At 32.9% G+C, this 15,120-nt stretch overlaps 1 pseudogene; it reads left to right on the top strand.

Moving 5' to 3' along the window:
* Positions 1 to 14,416: 14,416 nt before the first annotated feature.
* On the top strand, positions 14,417 to 14,550 carry LOC145240592 (U2 spliceosomal RNA; annotated as a pseudogene).
* The last annotated feature ends 570 nt before the right edge of the window (positions 14,551 to 15,120 follow it).

The raw sequence follows: 15,120 nt of genomic DNA, 5'->3' as shown, positions 1-15,120 counted from the left end.
TAAGCTGTCAGGAGCTCAACACTTTTCCAAGTTGGATACTAAAAATTGATATTGGCCCATACCATTTGACACAGAATCTCAATTATTAACGACCCTCCACTGATCGTTTGGGAGATTCTGTTTTCAAAGAATGCCCTTTGGTCTGGTGATATCACAGACTGTATTCATGCAGGGAATGGACATGATTCTGGAAAAATTCCCGGGTACAATTGGACTAATTGATGATGTCATTGCACTGGCGTAGCTAGGGGGGGGCGCCCCGGGCAGCACATCTGAGGGGGCGGCATTTTAAGAGGGTAAAAATAAAAAGTAGAAAAAATAAATAAAAATAAACAAAAGCTAACAAAAAATATGAAATTTTATACCAAAAAGGTTGTAAAAAATCGGAATTTATGGGGGTATCGGAATCAGAAAAAATGTGTCCCTATTTTCTGAGCGTCGGGGGGCATGGGGCGGCATGGGGGCGGCATTTTGAGATGGTAAAAGGGGAAAATCGAAAAAAATGCTAACAAATTCATACTTAAAGGGGAACTTTCATATAAATTTTTATCGAATAGGTGCGAAAAGAAAGTTGGATATTTGGGTTTATATATACCGACATCAAAGAGGAAATAACATTAGATGCGAAAGTTTGAATTCATTAATTTTATTAGTGTCCAATTCATGAGGCTAAGACTTTGAAAGTATCAAACGTTTGTTTTTGTAGCATACTTTTTATAACTCCTTGTAAACTTTACAATTGCTAGCTGGGGGATCGGACAAAATCACCGTGGGCAACCCCCACCATCTACTTAAAACAAAAGGAAAACAGATAAAATCTCAAATGAATAAAAAATATTAAAAATCAGTGTTCATATTTTAATTTTAATTTAATTGAATTTAGGAAAATTAGATACCGTAGAACTAATTTTCGCAAGGTATGAAAATTAAGCAAGTACAGAATAAATGTTAACTTAATGCTAATGGACCAGTTTTCCTACCTAGCAAAAAAATGGACGAATTTTCCATAGACGAATTTCCCGGGCACCCAAATGCCGGGGTGGAAGGACGGCAAAAGGTCTAGCTACGCCACTGTGTCATTGTCTATGGGAAGATGAAACAGAGGCATGATCGCAACCTGCACAGGTTAATGAAAATAGCACAGGCTGAAGGATTATGTTTTAACAGTGTAAAATGTACTATTGATCAAAAGCAGATCAGTTTTTTTGGTGATATCTCCGATAAGGATGGTGCAAAACCAGATCCAAACAAGATGGATGCAATAAAACAACTAGCCAGCCCTAGCAACGTTACGGAATTGCAAAAGGTGCTAGGAATTATCACCTACTTAGTTCCCTTCATTTCCGCATCTTTCTGATTTGACTGCAACTATGAGAGACCTACTAAAGAAAAATTTGGATTACCAATGGACTGCCAGTCACCAGGGAGCATTAAAATATCAAGAATTTGATTTGCTAGGAAATGTCCCTCACATACTTTGCACCATCTAAAGAAACAAGCCTACAAGTGGATGCATCAAACAAAGGTTTAGGCGCAGTACTCCTTTAAGAAGGGAAACCAATTGCATTTGTGTCAAAAGCACTAACAGAGACGGAGCAAAAATATGCCAACATAGAGCGAGAACTTCTAGCTGTGGTTTTTGGCTGTGAGCGATTCAAAAGCTACCTACATGGATGTAAATTCCAAGTAGAAAGCGATCATAAGTCATTAGAAATGATTAGCTTAAAGAATTTAATCGCGACTCCACCACGTTTGCAACCTATGCTGTTACGTCTACAAGGGTACGACTTCAGAATCATATAAAAAAGATGACCCTGGCAGACGGATTCTCTCATCTACCTAACAGAAAAAAAACAAGGAAGAGACCAATCTCAATATAAGAGTGGATTTTGTTCAATTTTCCACAGAAAAAAGTAACACAGATTAAGCTAGTAACAAAATCTGAGTCCATACCCTGTGAGCTTAAGGAAACCATTCTGCACGGCTGGGCGAACACAGCCAGGGAAATTAGCAAAAACCTATGCCCATGTTGGTCATATTGGGGCGAGCTTGCCATCGAAAATGGTCTTTTAATGAAGAATGGTCAAGTGATTATACCCAAAGTGATGCAGCCGGAAATTATACAAAAAATCCATTACGGAATCAAAAAATGTAAGTTCCGAGCCAAAAGTTGTGTATTTTGGCATAACATTAATAAGGACACAGAAAACGTCATACAACAATGTGGCACATGAGATTCCTATTAGGCCATGGCAAATAATGGCCACAGACCTTTTCCATAGTAAAGGTCACAATTACATGCTAATGGTGGACTACTATTCCAAATCCCCTTTCATGAGGGAATTAAAAGAATTCTCCAGTCAAATAAGTAATCAAACTGACTAAACAAATATTTGAAGAACAAGGGATCACAAAGAGAGTCATTAGCGACAATAGTCCTTATTATAGCTCTAGCTAGACAGGTAGGGAATACTGGAAGGGTGTAGTGAACCCTATCGCAGGATGATGATTAAAGATTGAGGTGATCCATGAAAAGCCTGTGACCGACTTTTTAAAGTCATTTTTGCAGTATTGAGGCAATGATAAAATTAAAAAGTTATAATAAGAAAAACTATTATCACCCCTTACATACATTTTAATATATATATATATATATATATATATATATATATATATATATATATATATATATATATATATATATATATATATATATAATAATAACCATATGGTTGTAATATTCTCAACAACATGGTTGCACTCATCCCTACTCACAATATAACTAAAAATCCTGAAAATGAGTCGTCAGAATCTTTTTGGTGTAATGGAAAAATCCCCATTTGGTGCATGTTTTGAAAAATTAATTAGTTCATATCATGGAGACTGACAGCACTCAAAAAATGTAATCTTAGTTTCACATTTTAAGGAAAATACTTTTATTTTTAAGCGAATAATAACCCTGTTTAAAAGACAAAAAAGAAATTAAAAAAAACACGATGTGAAACTTGCAGTAGAAAGCGGAAACCGAAAAATGAAAACAGAAAAAGACATTGAACCAAGCTATAAGAAACAGAAATGATGTAATATGTAAAATGAAAATATGTATATTTCATATTTTTATTTTTATTTAGTTTTTATTTGTATTGTTGGTTTGTTTTCTGCAATGAACTAATTTTTAACCGTATATTTGTCATTTTTCAGTGCCTCAAAAAAAAGGTGGAAAAAAGGAAATGAAGGTAGTCCTGCATAATTTGACTGCAATTCTCGTGAATTCCCGTCAAGCATGGATTAGGCGAGACCGACAATGATCGGTGTCAGCCACAGACTACTGAGAAGAAACAACACAAACAAACAAACAAGACAAACTTGTAAAATAAATATGGCAAAATTACAAATATTAAAAAAAACTGACCGTGTAAAATGAAAATATGTATATGTCATGCTTTTATTTTTTTTTATTTTTCTTTAGTTTTTATTTGTATTGTTGGTTTGTTTTCTGCAATGAAATAATTTTTAACCGTATAACTGTTAGGTGTAAGTACAAAGGTTTGTTATTTGTATTGTTTTGTTTTTTGTATTGTTTTTCTGTGTTGTTTTTTTTTTCAAAATTGAATGTCGTCTGCTTCCTTTTAGATAGCGTTTTTGGAATTGTGCTAATGAAACTCCCTGAGATTCAATGTAAATAAATAAATAATGAATAAGTAATCCGTAAATAATAAGTCAGTCTTCCCCCTTTAAGAATTACTGTAAACATAACAGAAGAAAAACACAGTAAATAGAATATAAAGTCGAGTAATCGTTCCAACATTTGAAGAACCCTCGCGGCTGACTGTTAGAGTTTGTTGTAAAAACTGGAATCCAAGATTAGTGTGTTTCATTTTTTTTGCTTTTTTAGTAAACGCGATTTTCTCTGTTCGAATAGCCAAGAAAAAGAAAAAGGAAAAAAGGGCGTAAGTAACCTTAGATTCACAAAAAAAATTTTTTTAAATGGCATAAGTAATATTTATTTAGAATAGCTTAAATCGAAGGTTGCATTTCACCCGACGATAAAATGTCAATCCATTTTTTTTAAGCAACGACAAACTCAAACCGGTGTTTCCTCGTAATGTCCCCTGTGGACCTCCCGGCAATGATGTTAAGTGGTCGTGGGGGGGAGGATGAATGTACAGACAGAAAATATTTTACCACTTTCATTGATTTTAACCGATTTGGACAGTGAACTCTCACCAGAAAAAAATATAGGGATCCAAGATTTTCGAGGAAGTAGATAGATAATAGGCCTATAACACACCAGAGATATTGTGCTGCAGTCCGTGCATATTACATCCGCATGACATGTCTTGATTTCTAATCCTATTAAGGTCAAACTCAGAGGGGAAAAATGAATTCATTTTATCTATATAGAGATATTCAATAATATATGGATCATTCAATTCAATCATTTATTCAGCAACAGATTTATCGCCACGATTTAGAATACAAGAAATAAATAAGCTGGGTTAGGGTGTATATATATATATATATATATATATATATATATATATATATATATATATATATATATATATATATATATATATGTCTGCAGTGAACATACCATACAGGAGCCTTTAAGATAAGGTGAATGACCGAAAAGGATGGAGATCAAGGTGTTTTGAAGGTCTCCAGAGGTTTCAATCTGAAAACTTAAGGCAACTGAAAGAAAACAGAGTAAGAGCAAAACGACTAGCAGCCGCACCAATATCTGCAGCATTAAATCCACATTCATGTTCTATTTGTGGCCTTGTCTGCAAGTCCCTTGCTGGACTAAAAAGTCATCAGAGGCAAAAGCATAAATGAGTTTTAGAAATATGGGTTGTCCGAACCTCATACGTCGAAATCGACGGGAGAGTCCATCATATATATATATATATATATATAAATATATATATATATAAATATATATATATATATATATATAAATATATATATATATATATAAATATATATATATATAAATATATATAAATATATATATATATAAATATATATATATATAAATATATATATATAAATATATATATAAATATATATATATATATAATATATATATATAAATATATATATAAATATATATATATATATAAATATATATATATATATATAAATATATATATATATATATAAATATATATATATATATAAATATATATATATATATATAAATATATATATATATATATATATATAAATATATATAGCCCCTTTAAGAAATTCGTTTCTTATCGTTGAGCACTTTCAGTTGAATTAAAATCGGTCAATTTAGCTCTTAGGCGTAGATCATCGTATAACGATTAGATCACTGTCTGACTGATGTAAATGAACATTTAAAATGAAGATGTTTAAAATTCAACGTTATTTCAAGCGGTTAATGGTAGTCGAATGGATTAGGTCGCCGCTAATCGAGCCAGAGATGTCTTGTGATACGGGGTTCGAATCGTTCGACTGATATTAATCGTGACACCCTGCATTGAAGATTCCCGAAAGGATGAAACACTAGTGTCTGTAGGTATTTAATTATTATAGTAGAAAATAATTATATATATATATATACATATATTTATTTATTTATTTATATATATATATATAATGTGCATATATATTTCTTAGGTTTAATATCATATATCTATCCGTGTTCATATAATTGTATCTCTTAATGTATGTATGTTCTCTTGTTTCATTAGTATAGTATCAGTCATTTTCTTTACGCGGTTGTATACACACATAAACACTGTTCACAACTACAGCAAACAACATAAGCAAGACAGTTCTTTAAGCATGACAAATAGAGTTTTATGGCACACCTAACAAATGAGAAACAAACCTTACTCTTTGTTCCTCACTCTTTCAGTGCTTTTTACACTAGAAGTGATACATCTTCATCAAAAATAAAACAACAACCATTTAAATTTTCATATAGCTTTATTTTATGCCAGTCACTTCTCTTGAAGTTGCATGCGATTTTTTGATGTTTTACATCGTTCCTAGTTGCTTTCAGGATTCGCAAAAATAAAATCTCTATCCACATCTGCTGGCCAACCCAGACTCTGTCTCCATAAATTCTGATGGTTTTACTTGATTAACTTATATTCCTTTGTTTATTTTTATCAACTAAATTTCAACTGTTATATTTTATTTTGCAACATACTTCTCCATCATCGCTGCCCAGGAGTCACAAAATTAAACAATGTTTGTTATCTGTATTGATCAATAGCATAGTGTCTCACTCGCTTTTGCCATGGAGTGATATGAGTTTCTTCAGCCAGAAGATTGATTCATGTCGGAATTTTGCGATACTAGAATCGATCTACCTTTTACATTTCACATGTTATTCTTAGCTCTGCTATTTCAAACTTGTTTTCATGATTTAGACTTGTCTAAGATGCAATAATACTTTTGAATATTTTAGCTTTGTATGAATTCTCATTCAATCCAATTGAAGATTAAAATTTCTCTACCACTTTCCACAACCTTTAGTGATGATGTTGTTAATCAACTAGTGGGAAAACTGCTCTTTTTATAGCTAGACTTGAGACCCACTTTGTTCATAGATACTGCATGTAACCAAGTGAATAAAAAGCTTTTATATTCGTTTGTATTTGCTGGTGTACTCTTATGGGAATATGAGAGTTTATTGGCTTCTATGAGCAGTGTTTTTGAAGAATCTTTACAAATTAAATGACAAAATAACAACGGAAGTTGCTATGGAGTGATGATAGTTCTTCAAGGAATTTCATAGGGTGTCTATGCAGGGATGTTGTCATACTGGAAACCAATCCAACATTAACATTCCAGGCATTATTCCTGTGTTTACTATTTCAACCTTGTTTTTGTCATATTGAGATATATTCAATATCTACTTTATCTCTTGTTTGTGGTGTATTTTTGCTTTGTGTGAATTCTCATTAATCCAAACAAAGATTAGAATTATATGCTGCTTTCTAAAACCCTCAGTGATTATCTTATTAATCAACAATTGATTGTTAATCAAAACCACTTCATCCTGCTTGTGCTTTTTAATCTATACTTCAAACAATAATATTAAACACAGGTGTTGTACAGGGTGGCCGAAAAGTCCCAGGACACTATACATGTATTTTTAATAAAACACAGTATTTTTTAATGAAACACACAGAAAACATATATATTTAACAAAAAAATAGAACTTTATTAGAAACAAAGCAGAAAACAACTAGAGTAATTTAGTGGTCTAAGGGATCAGTATGTTGGCCCTCGTTGTTCTTGCACAATTCCATTCGCCTCCAGGTTCTTTGTGCCATTTTTTTTAGAGAATTCATTGATACGCTAGCAAGAGCTGCAATAATCGCATGCTTTAGCTGATCAATGGTTTCGTATCTAATACCAGAAACTTGACCTTTAATTAAACCCCATAATGAGTTGTCTAGACTTTTCGGCCAGTGTCCTGGGACTTTTCGGCCACCCTGTATATAATCAATTGAGTGAAGAACTTTTACATTGCAGTAGGACAAAATATTTGTTTGTATTACCCTTTAATCTTATAAATTCAAATCTAATCTCATACATTTCAACCAAGACATTTCAAATATTCTAACCTTTCGTTTTAATCGCAATTGTTTGAATATATCTGTAACTTTCTTCACCGGATATATTTGCTAAATAGTTTTTGATTTTTTAATTTTTATTAGTTTTAAAAGTTTTTTTAATTTATTCACTATGTTTTAAAATATCAATTTTTTTTTTATTCTAGAGCTTACTCTTGAGTTCTTTATGATTTGCATTTATATTCAAGGTTTCTTCTATGCATAGACCTTCCAGCCATTGATTACAAGTATTCTTAAATACTTTTATCAGACAAGTTGCTCTTATCACAATCAGGCCATGTCATTTTATAATCATCTTTAGGTTCTAATATAAAGACAAATTCATTTGAAATAGTGACATTAATTTTGCGTGCAGTTTTTCAGGCTTGTTTCAATTTACAATATCTGGTGAATGATCTTGTCTATTATATATCTGCCCACATTTATATCCAAGGATTCTTTTAAGCGTAGACGATGTTTGCGTTATGGTTGCAAACTTTATTTACTTACAGATTCGTCTTCCATGTATTTTGAAATTTTATTATTACTCTCATCACAACACGGATAAAGTTTATTTGATTCAACTCTATTAAAGACAAATTCATTTGCAATGATGACATCAATAATGTGCAGTTTATTCCGATTTGTCCCATCTTACAATCTGTTCCTTCCTGCCTGTATAACTATAATAAAACACAGCTTCCATTTAATGTTATTAGTGGCTGTTCATGTTGTTGACAAATGCCAAAAGGACTGGAAAGTGAGACAGTATGTGGTTCGGGCTCTTTTTTTTTTTACATAGTGATCACCATTTATCAAGGCCCGGAAGCCACTCAGGGATAAGGATTATTGCAAGTACATTACGTTAGTGAGGATATTTTTTTTATCCTTTTGTAAATAAACCCAATCTTGACTGGCTATGAGTATTTCCTCATCAATGTAAGTTTCCCACTCTCGAGCCATTGGAGGGAAGCATTTATATATGGTTAAGCTCCTCCAGGAATTTTCTTGTTCTTTTAAGTTATTTCTGTTTTTATGTTATTGTGTCTATCTTGATTTCCATGTATTTCTCTCTTTTCCTGTCTTGCTGGTTCATTATATACATCGGCAGTATTTTCCAGTATGACGCCCCCAAAGTTTTAAGCAAGGCTTGTAGTTGAGATTTGTTGGGACAGACTTTCATAGTGGTCCCGAATAATTTTTCATGGTCTACTCATTCTTTACCAGATTGCTGCTCTGGACAATTGTAAGCTTTTTTTCACAATACTTTATTTACGAAAACATGAATATTAAAATAATGGACAATAATATAGCTTTCCAGATTTTTTTTTTTATTTTACATGAAATCATGTGTTTCCCTCTTGGAACTGATACGAAATTTCATTACTATTAAAAAATATCCCTGTTTTTTTAGTATAGTCATTTTTATAATGTATATTGGTTTTACAATAGTTTAGTCTTCCAGGGATTGTGTCAAAGTATTTCTTCAGATTTTTATTAGTTTATTTGCTTGTAATACAATCATTTAGAGATTATATCGTTTTTAAATAATTCTATACCTCATCATATTGCATTATCTTCTTTGCTTTTATGTATTATGAAAATATTCAATAAGAATCCTCTGTTATTTAAAGCATGTACAATGTTATATGGTCTAGATTGAAGTTTTCATATTAATAAATCCAAATAAATTTACTTTGATTTTAGAGAAACACTATATCCACATACGTCACAAACAAACTTTCCCCTATTTCTAATTTAACTTCGGTAAGTTTTAAGAGATTTCGGGGTTCACTCCTGGAGCTAACACTTGATTCTTTTACAATTAAAATTTATATCCGAGGGCTCTTTTAAGAATATAAACAGTCCTCTTTATGGCTGCTATCTGTATTTCATTACAGCTTGGTCTCCCAGGGATTTCTTCTTTACATGTCTGAATATTCTTTTTATTAGGCCACTTGCTAATGTCACAACCAGTATGTTTCAATCTTTTAGAGACCATGTCGTTTTTAGATCATTTTTTAGATCCTGATATTTTTTAATCCTTTTCCGTTCAGCTCTATTAAGGCCAAAGTCATTTGGAACTTTGGCATCGATAATGAATGCAGTTCTTTCAGGCTAGTTTCATATTACAAGTCTTGTTTGATGGCCTTGTTTTTTATTTATCTGCTTGCTTGTATGTCTTTGTCATAGAACACTGTCACTTTTCAATTTGATGTTATCAATGATGGTTTGTGTTCCCAGATGTTCAACAACCTGCAAGTTGCATCTCTTCCAATATAGGTATCTACACACTATTTGTTGTGGTAGGCAATGTAATGACCATCGGCTAGAAGGATCTTACATGCAGGTATTAGGTGGTTTGGACTTTCAACAGACGAGTGACAGAATCTGCATTAGCCAGCCATTTTCTTTAATCAATTTGTGATTAAGCCATGGTCTTGTGCAGTAATAATTACTCGGACATCAACTGGAAATTTAGTCAATTTGAATTTTGAGAAAAATATCCACACATTTCACATGAACGTGGTTATTCCACAGTGCGATTTCTCATGTAATGTGGCTTTTTCCCAGTGTGAGTTCTCATATGTCTAATTAACTTTGAATGTTCAGAACAAGAATATCCACACCACTTATCAAGGCCCGGAAGCCACTCAGGGATAAGGGTTATTGCAAGTACATTACGTTAGTGTGGACATTTGATGAAGTGTTTACTTAAGGGGGCGGTTCATTAGGAATTTGTTAACATTGGACTTGAACACATCCCAGTTGTAGTCCGGTGGGAAGCAGGCAGACGGAACAGAGTTCCACAGGCGTGCAGTTCTAAGAAAGAAGCTTTGTTCATGGAATCCACGTTTTGATTTAGGCACAGATAAAGAGTGGGGGAAATTTTTCACAGTGGATTTGGCTAGACGGGTGTTTTTTGTGAAAGATTAGCGAGGGGGGACCAGAGATTGAAGTTCAGACGAGCACCTGCCATGGAAATAATGATAAAACAAGGATAGGCTCGCAACGTCTCTTCTGTGGGAGAGAGGTTGAAGGGTAGAGAAAAGGGCATCCCCCACTAAGCCACGAAGTCTATTTTGTACTCTGTCAAGGCAGGATAGGCTGTTTTTTGCAGCTCCTGCCCAGATATGGCAGCAGTACTCCATCCTTGGACGTACTTGGCTTTTATATAGATAGAGAATTGCATCAGTAGTGAGATATCTTCTGGAGTGATAGAAGGATCCCACCATCTTTCCAGCGACCTTGGCAATAGACTTGATGTACATGTTCCATTTCAGATCAGGAGTAAAGGTCAAACCCAGAAGCTTGTCAAAACACGGGGCCTCTCCCAGACGAGAGCCATCCATCACAATTGATGCCAAATGGGGATCAGAGCGTTGATGATGTAAGGATAGGAGTTTGGTTTTGGATGCATTAAAGGTAACCAGCCACATCTTCCCCCACTGAACCACGCGCTCGAGATCAGAGGAGAGAAAATCAGAGAGAACTTTGTTATTTACAGCCTTTGATGTGTTGCCGTAGATGGTCGTGTCATCGGCATAGATGTCAACGAATGATTTAAGTATGTGTTTACAGCTTGTTTAATTATGGACTCAAATATTTTGGCAAAAAGTGGGAGGAGGCTAATGGGGCGATAATTTAATGGGTCAGTTCTTTCGCTAGAATTCTTGAAAACTGGTTCACTACAGATACATTTTTCCTTTTCTCTTTTTATTTCTCTTTTTTATTTTGTTTTCTATATCTGGAGTCTAAAAATGTCACTTAACCCCCACCCCTCCTTTTTAAATTTAACGTTTTATTTTTATTAAAATAAATATATCTTCTCAATTCTCCCATTTGAGGATCAGATGATTTCAGTGGTACACAAGCTTTATTACGTCGCCTGACAAGGACTTTTGGTCCTTACTGACCAATTGTCTGAAACATTATCATGTTCAGTGTAGCGACTATGTAATATTTGTGTATATAAATAAAAATATCATATTTCGTTCTTTTTATTGATCACTCTTAATAACTTCATTTTAATTTACGAGTTTTCCTTCTTGAATACCTGTAATTTGGCGTGTGTATATATGTGTGCATAAGAGAGAGATAATGTTAGAGATTGTCTTCTCAATGTAAATATTTCAATTTTTCACTAGAAAACTAAAGTTTAAACAGATTTATTTTTTATTGCAGTTTCACCTTAAACAAGTGCCACTTTAATGCTGAGGGCCACTATCTGGGACATAATTTTTAGGAGTACTACATAAAGAGCTAAGCAGTTGAACCTCTGCATATCAGTACATTCAGGGAAACAGGAACCCAGAAGGGAATTCCAAAGTCTAGCGGTTCTAGGGAAGAAACTACTAAAGCAGAAGGCTCTCCTACATCTAGGGACCTCCACTGTGTAGGGGTTGGACTTTGCTGCTTGTGGTTTTTCCCTTTTTTTTTTATTTTACTTCAGTAAGTTTTAAGAGATTAAGGGGCTCCCTCCTGGAGTTGACACTTTTTTCCCAGTGTGAGTTCTCATATGTCTAACTAACTTTGAATTTTGAGAACAAGAATATCCACAGACTTCACATGAATGTGGTTTTTCCCCAGTGTGAATTTTCATATGTGTCACTAAATGTGATTTTTGAGAACAAGAATACCCACAAATTTCACAAGAATATGGCTTTTCCCCAGTGTGCGTTCTCATATGTATCATTAAATATAATTTATTAGAACAAGAATATCCACAAAATTCACAAGAATGTGGCTTTTCTCCAGTGTGAGTTCTCATATGTGTCACTAATATTGATTTTTCAATACAAGAATATCCACAAACTTCACAAGAATGTGGCTTTTCACCAGTGTGAGTTTTTATATGCCTCACTAATCTTGATGCTCCAGAACAAGAATATCCACACACCTTACAAGTATGTGGTTTTTCCCCAGTGTGAGTTCTTACATGTGTGACTAAAGATGATTTATAAGAACAAGAATATCCGCAGACCTCACAAGAATACGGCTTTTCTCCCGTATGAGTTCTTATATGTTTTTCTAAATTTGATTTTTTTAAACAAGAATATTCACACACTTCACAAGAATATGGCTTTTCCCTAGTGTGCGTTTTCATATGTTTCACTAAAGAGTATTTTTCAGAACAAGAATATCCACATAATTCACAAGAAGTTGGCCTTTCTCCAGTGTGGATTTTCATATGTCTAACTAAATTTGACTTATGAGAACAAGAATATCCACACACTTCACAAGAATATGGCTTTTCCCCAGTGTGAGTTCTCACATGTGTGACTAACCATGATTTATTAGAGCAAGAATATCCACAGACATCACAAGAATAAGGCTTTTTCCCCATATGAGTTCTCATATGTATTTCTAAATCTGATTTATTAAAACTAGAATATTCACACACTTCACAAGTATATGCCTTTTCCCCAGTGTGCATTTTCATATGAGTCACTAAGCCTGATTTTTAGAACAAGAATATCTACACACTTTAGGGGAATGTGGCGTTTCTCTAATGTGGCGTTTCTCACTACTATTCAGAAGGAGACTATTCACAAACTTTACAAGGTTGTGGTTTTTATTCAGTTAGAATTCTAATGTATCATTAATTTGATGTTGTAGAACAAGAATGTTCACCCACTTCACAAGTATGTGTCTATTCTTAACCCTAACCCTATTCCTCGGTGTTAGATTTCATATGTAACCAAGTGTTATTTAAAAAAAACTTCACAAGAATGTCAGTTCTCATATGTCAAGAATGTTCACACTTTAAAATTATGTGCCTATTCCTCGGTGTTAGATTTTATATGTAACCAAATGTTACTTAAAACAAATTTCCCAATAACCCTTTCTCAAGTGTAAATATGTTTAACTAAATCTGATCTTAAGAACAAGAATACTTAAACACTTTACAAGAATGTGGATTTTCTAAGGTGTGAGGGTTTATATTTTATAAATTCTATTAAATAATAGTATCCAATATATAAAATCATCCAAGATATATCGCTGTAGTCTCTCAAATAAAATGTTTATAAGATAATATATAAAGAAATTGATATTCCATAAAAATTCAATGGTAGAGTTCAATCAGGAACATCTGAAAAAAAAATGAAATTCAATATATTTAGTATCGGCATTTATGTAGGAATATTGTCTTTTAATTATTATGGTAAAGTTACAACCTCATAAAGTTAATTACAACCTCATGATTAATTTAATCCAAAAAGTCATAGAAGATACATTAGAAAAATGTCTGTTCATTATCATGGTGAAGTTACAACGTCACGATTAATTTAATATAAAAAGTCATATGAGATACATTAGAAAAATGTTTGTTCATTATTATAATGAAGCTACAACCTCATGATTAATATAAACAGTCATATGAGACCCATTAGAAAAATGACTAAATATTTTCTAACTTGAAACAATCAAATTGTGGTGAGAAGAGAAATATATATATATTTTATATATATATATATATATATATATATATATATATACAACTATATATATACATATATATATATAGAATACTCCACATATATATATACATGTATCATGAGGTATCAATAAATGTACACCAGAATAAGTCAATAAAAAAAGTATTGTCTTCTCCCAGCAGAGACATAAAATTTGTTTATGTTTACAAATCTGCAGTGATATTCTATACATTTTTATTTTTATTTATGTTTTGTTTTTCCTTATATATTTGTCAATTAAACAATCATATTAGTCTACTACAGGTTTGTTTGAGGAAATATATCTGTTTATTTATCTAGTTTATTTAGTTTAGTAATTATCAAATACATTAGAAAATAATTTCTTGGCACTTTTGGCCAAGATCAAAGTGTAGTATCTGTTCTTCAGATGCTGCACTTCCATTTCTTGTTCTCTTTCGGTGGAGGAGCAGTCCTTCACGACTGAGACAATTTTTATTTTTGTACCTTTTCTCCACGTTAAAAAACGACCCTGGTGTCTAACTCTGTCCCGTGGGGAGGCATTGTAAATAGGCACAAAGACTTCTTTAAAAAGGTGGGTTTTCACAACACTGCTGTAAAATTACTTTAAACTGCAAGTATTCTAGACGTTCACAAAGCTCACATTAGCATTGGCATTGAATATTGTTGCCATATGCGGGTGAAACTAACATAACTATCTTCGTCTTAGGCAAGGTTCAATAAGAGTCTCAAATCTTGTTACTATGTCCAATTTCCTCTCAGGCTTCTCTCTTCAATGTTGCACACTTGTCTGTTTTATCAGTAATTTAATAGAATGTACTCTGATGAACTTATAGTAATTGTACCCCCTCGACATACTATGTCTTAGTAACCAAGCAAGCAGAAAAATCATGCACTTTCCTTGTTGCTGACACTATATGCTGGAAAACCATTTAAATTTCACTTGTTTTAAAACAAGTGTGTCCTCTTTTCAGAATGATGAATAAAAGATAGAAAAAACAGATCTGCACAATTTTCTTATTTCAGTCCAAGCTAGGCCAAAAAGAAACTGAAACATCTTG

Source organism: Euprymna scolopes, chromosome 19 (genome assembly GCF_053919585.1).
Source record: "Euprymna scolopes isolate OS-2025 chromosome 19, ASM5391958v1, whole genome shotgun sequence".
NCBI classification, from domain to species: domain Eukaryota; kingdom Metazoa; phylum Mollusca; class Cephalopoda; order Sepiida; family Sepiolidae; genus Euprymna; species Euprymna scolopes.
Note: the sequence above shows the minus strand (reverse complement) of the source record. Positions and strands in the feature narration are given on the sequence as shown.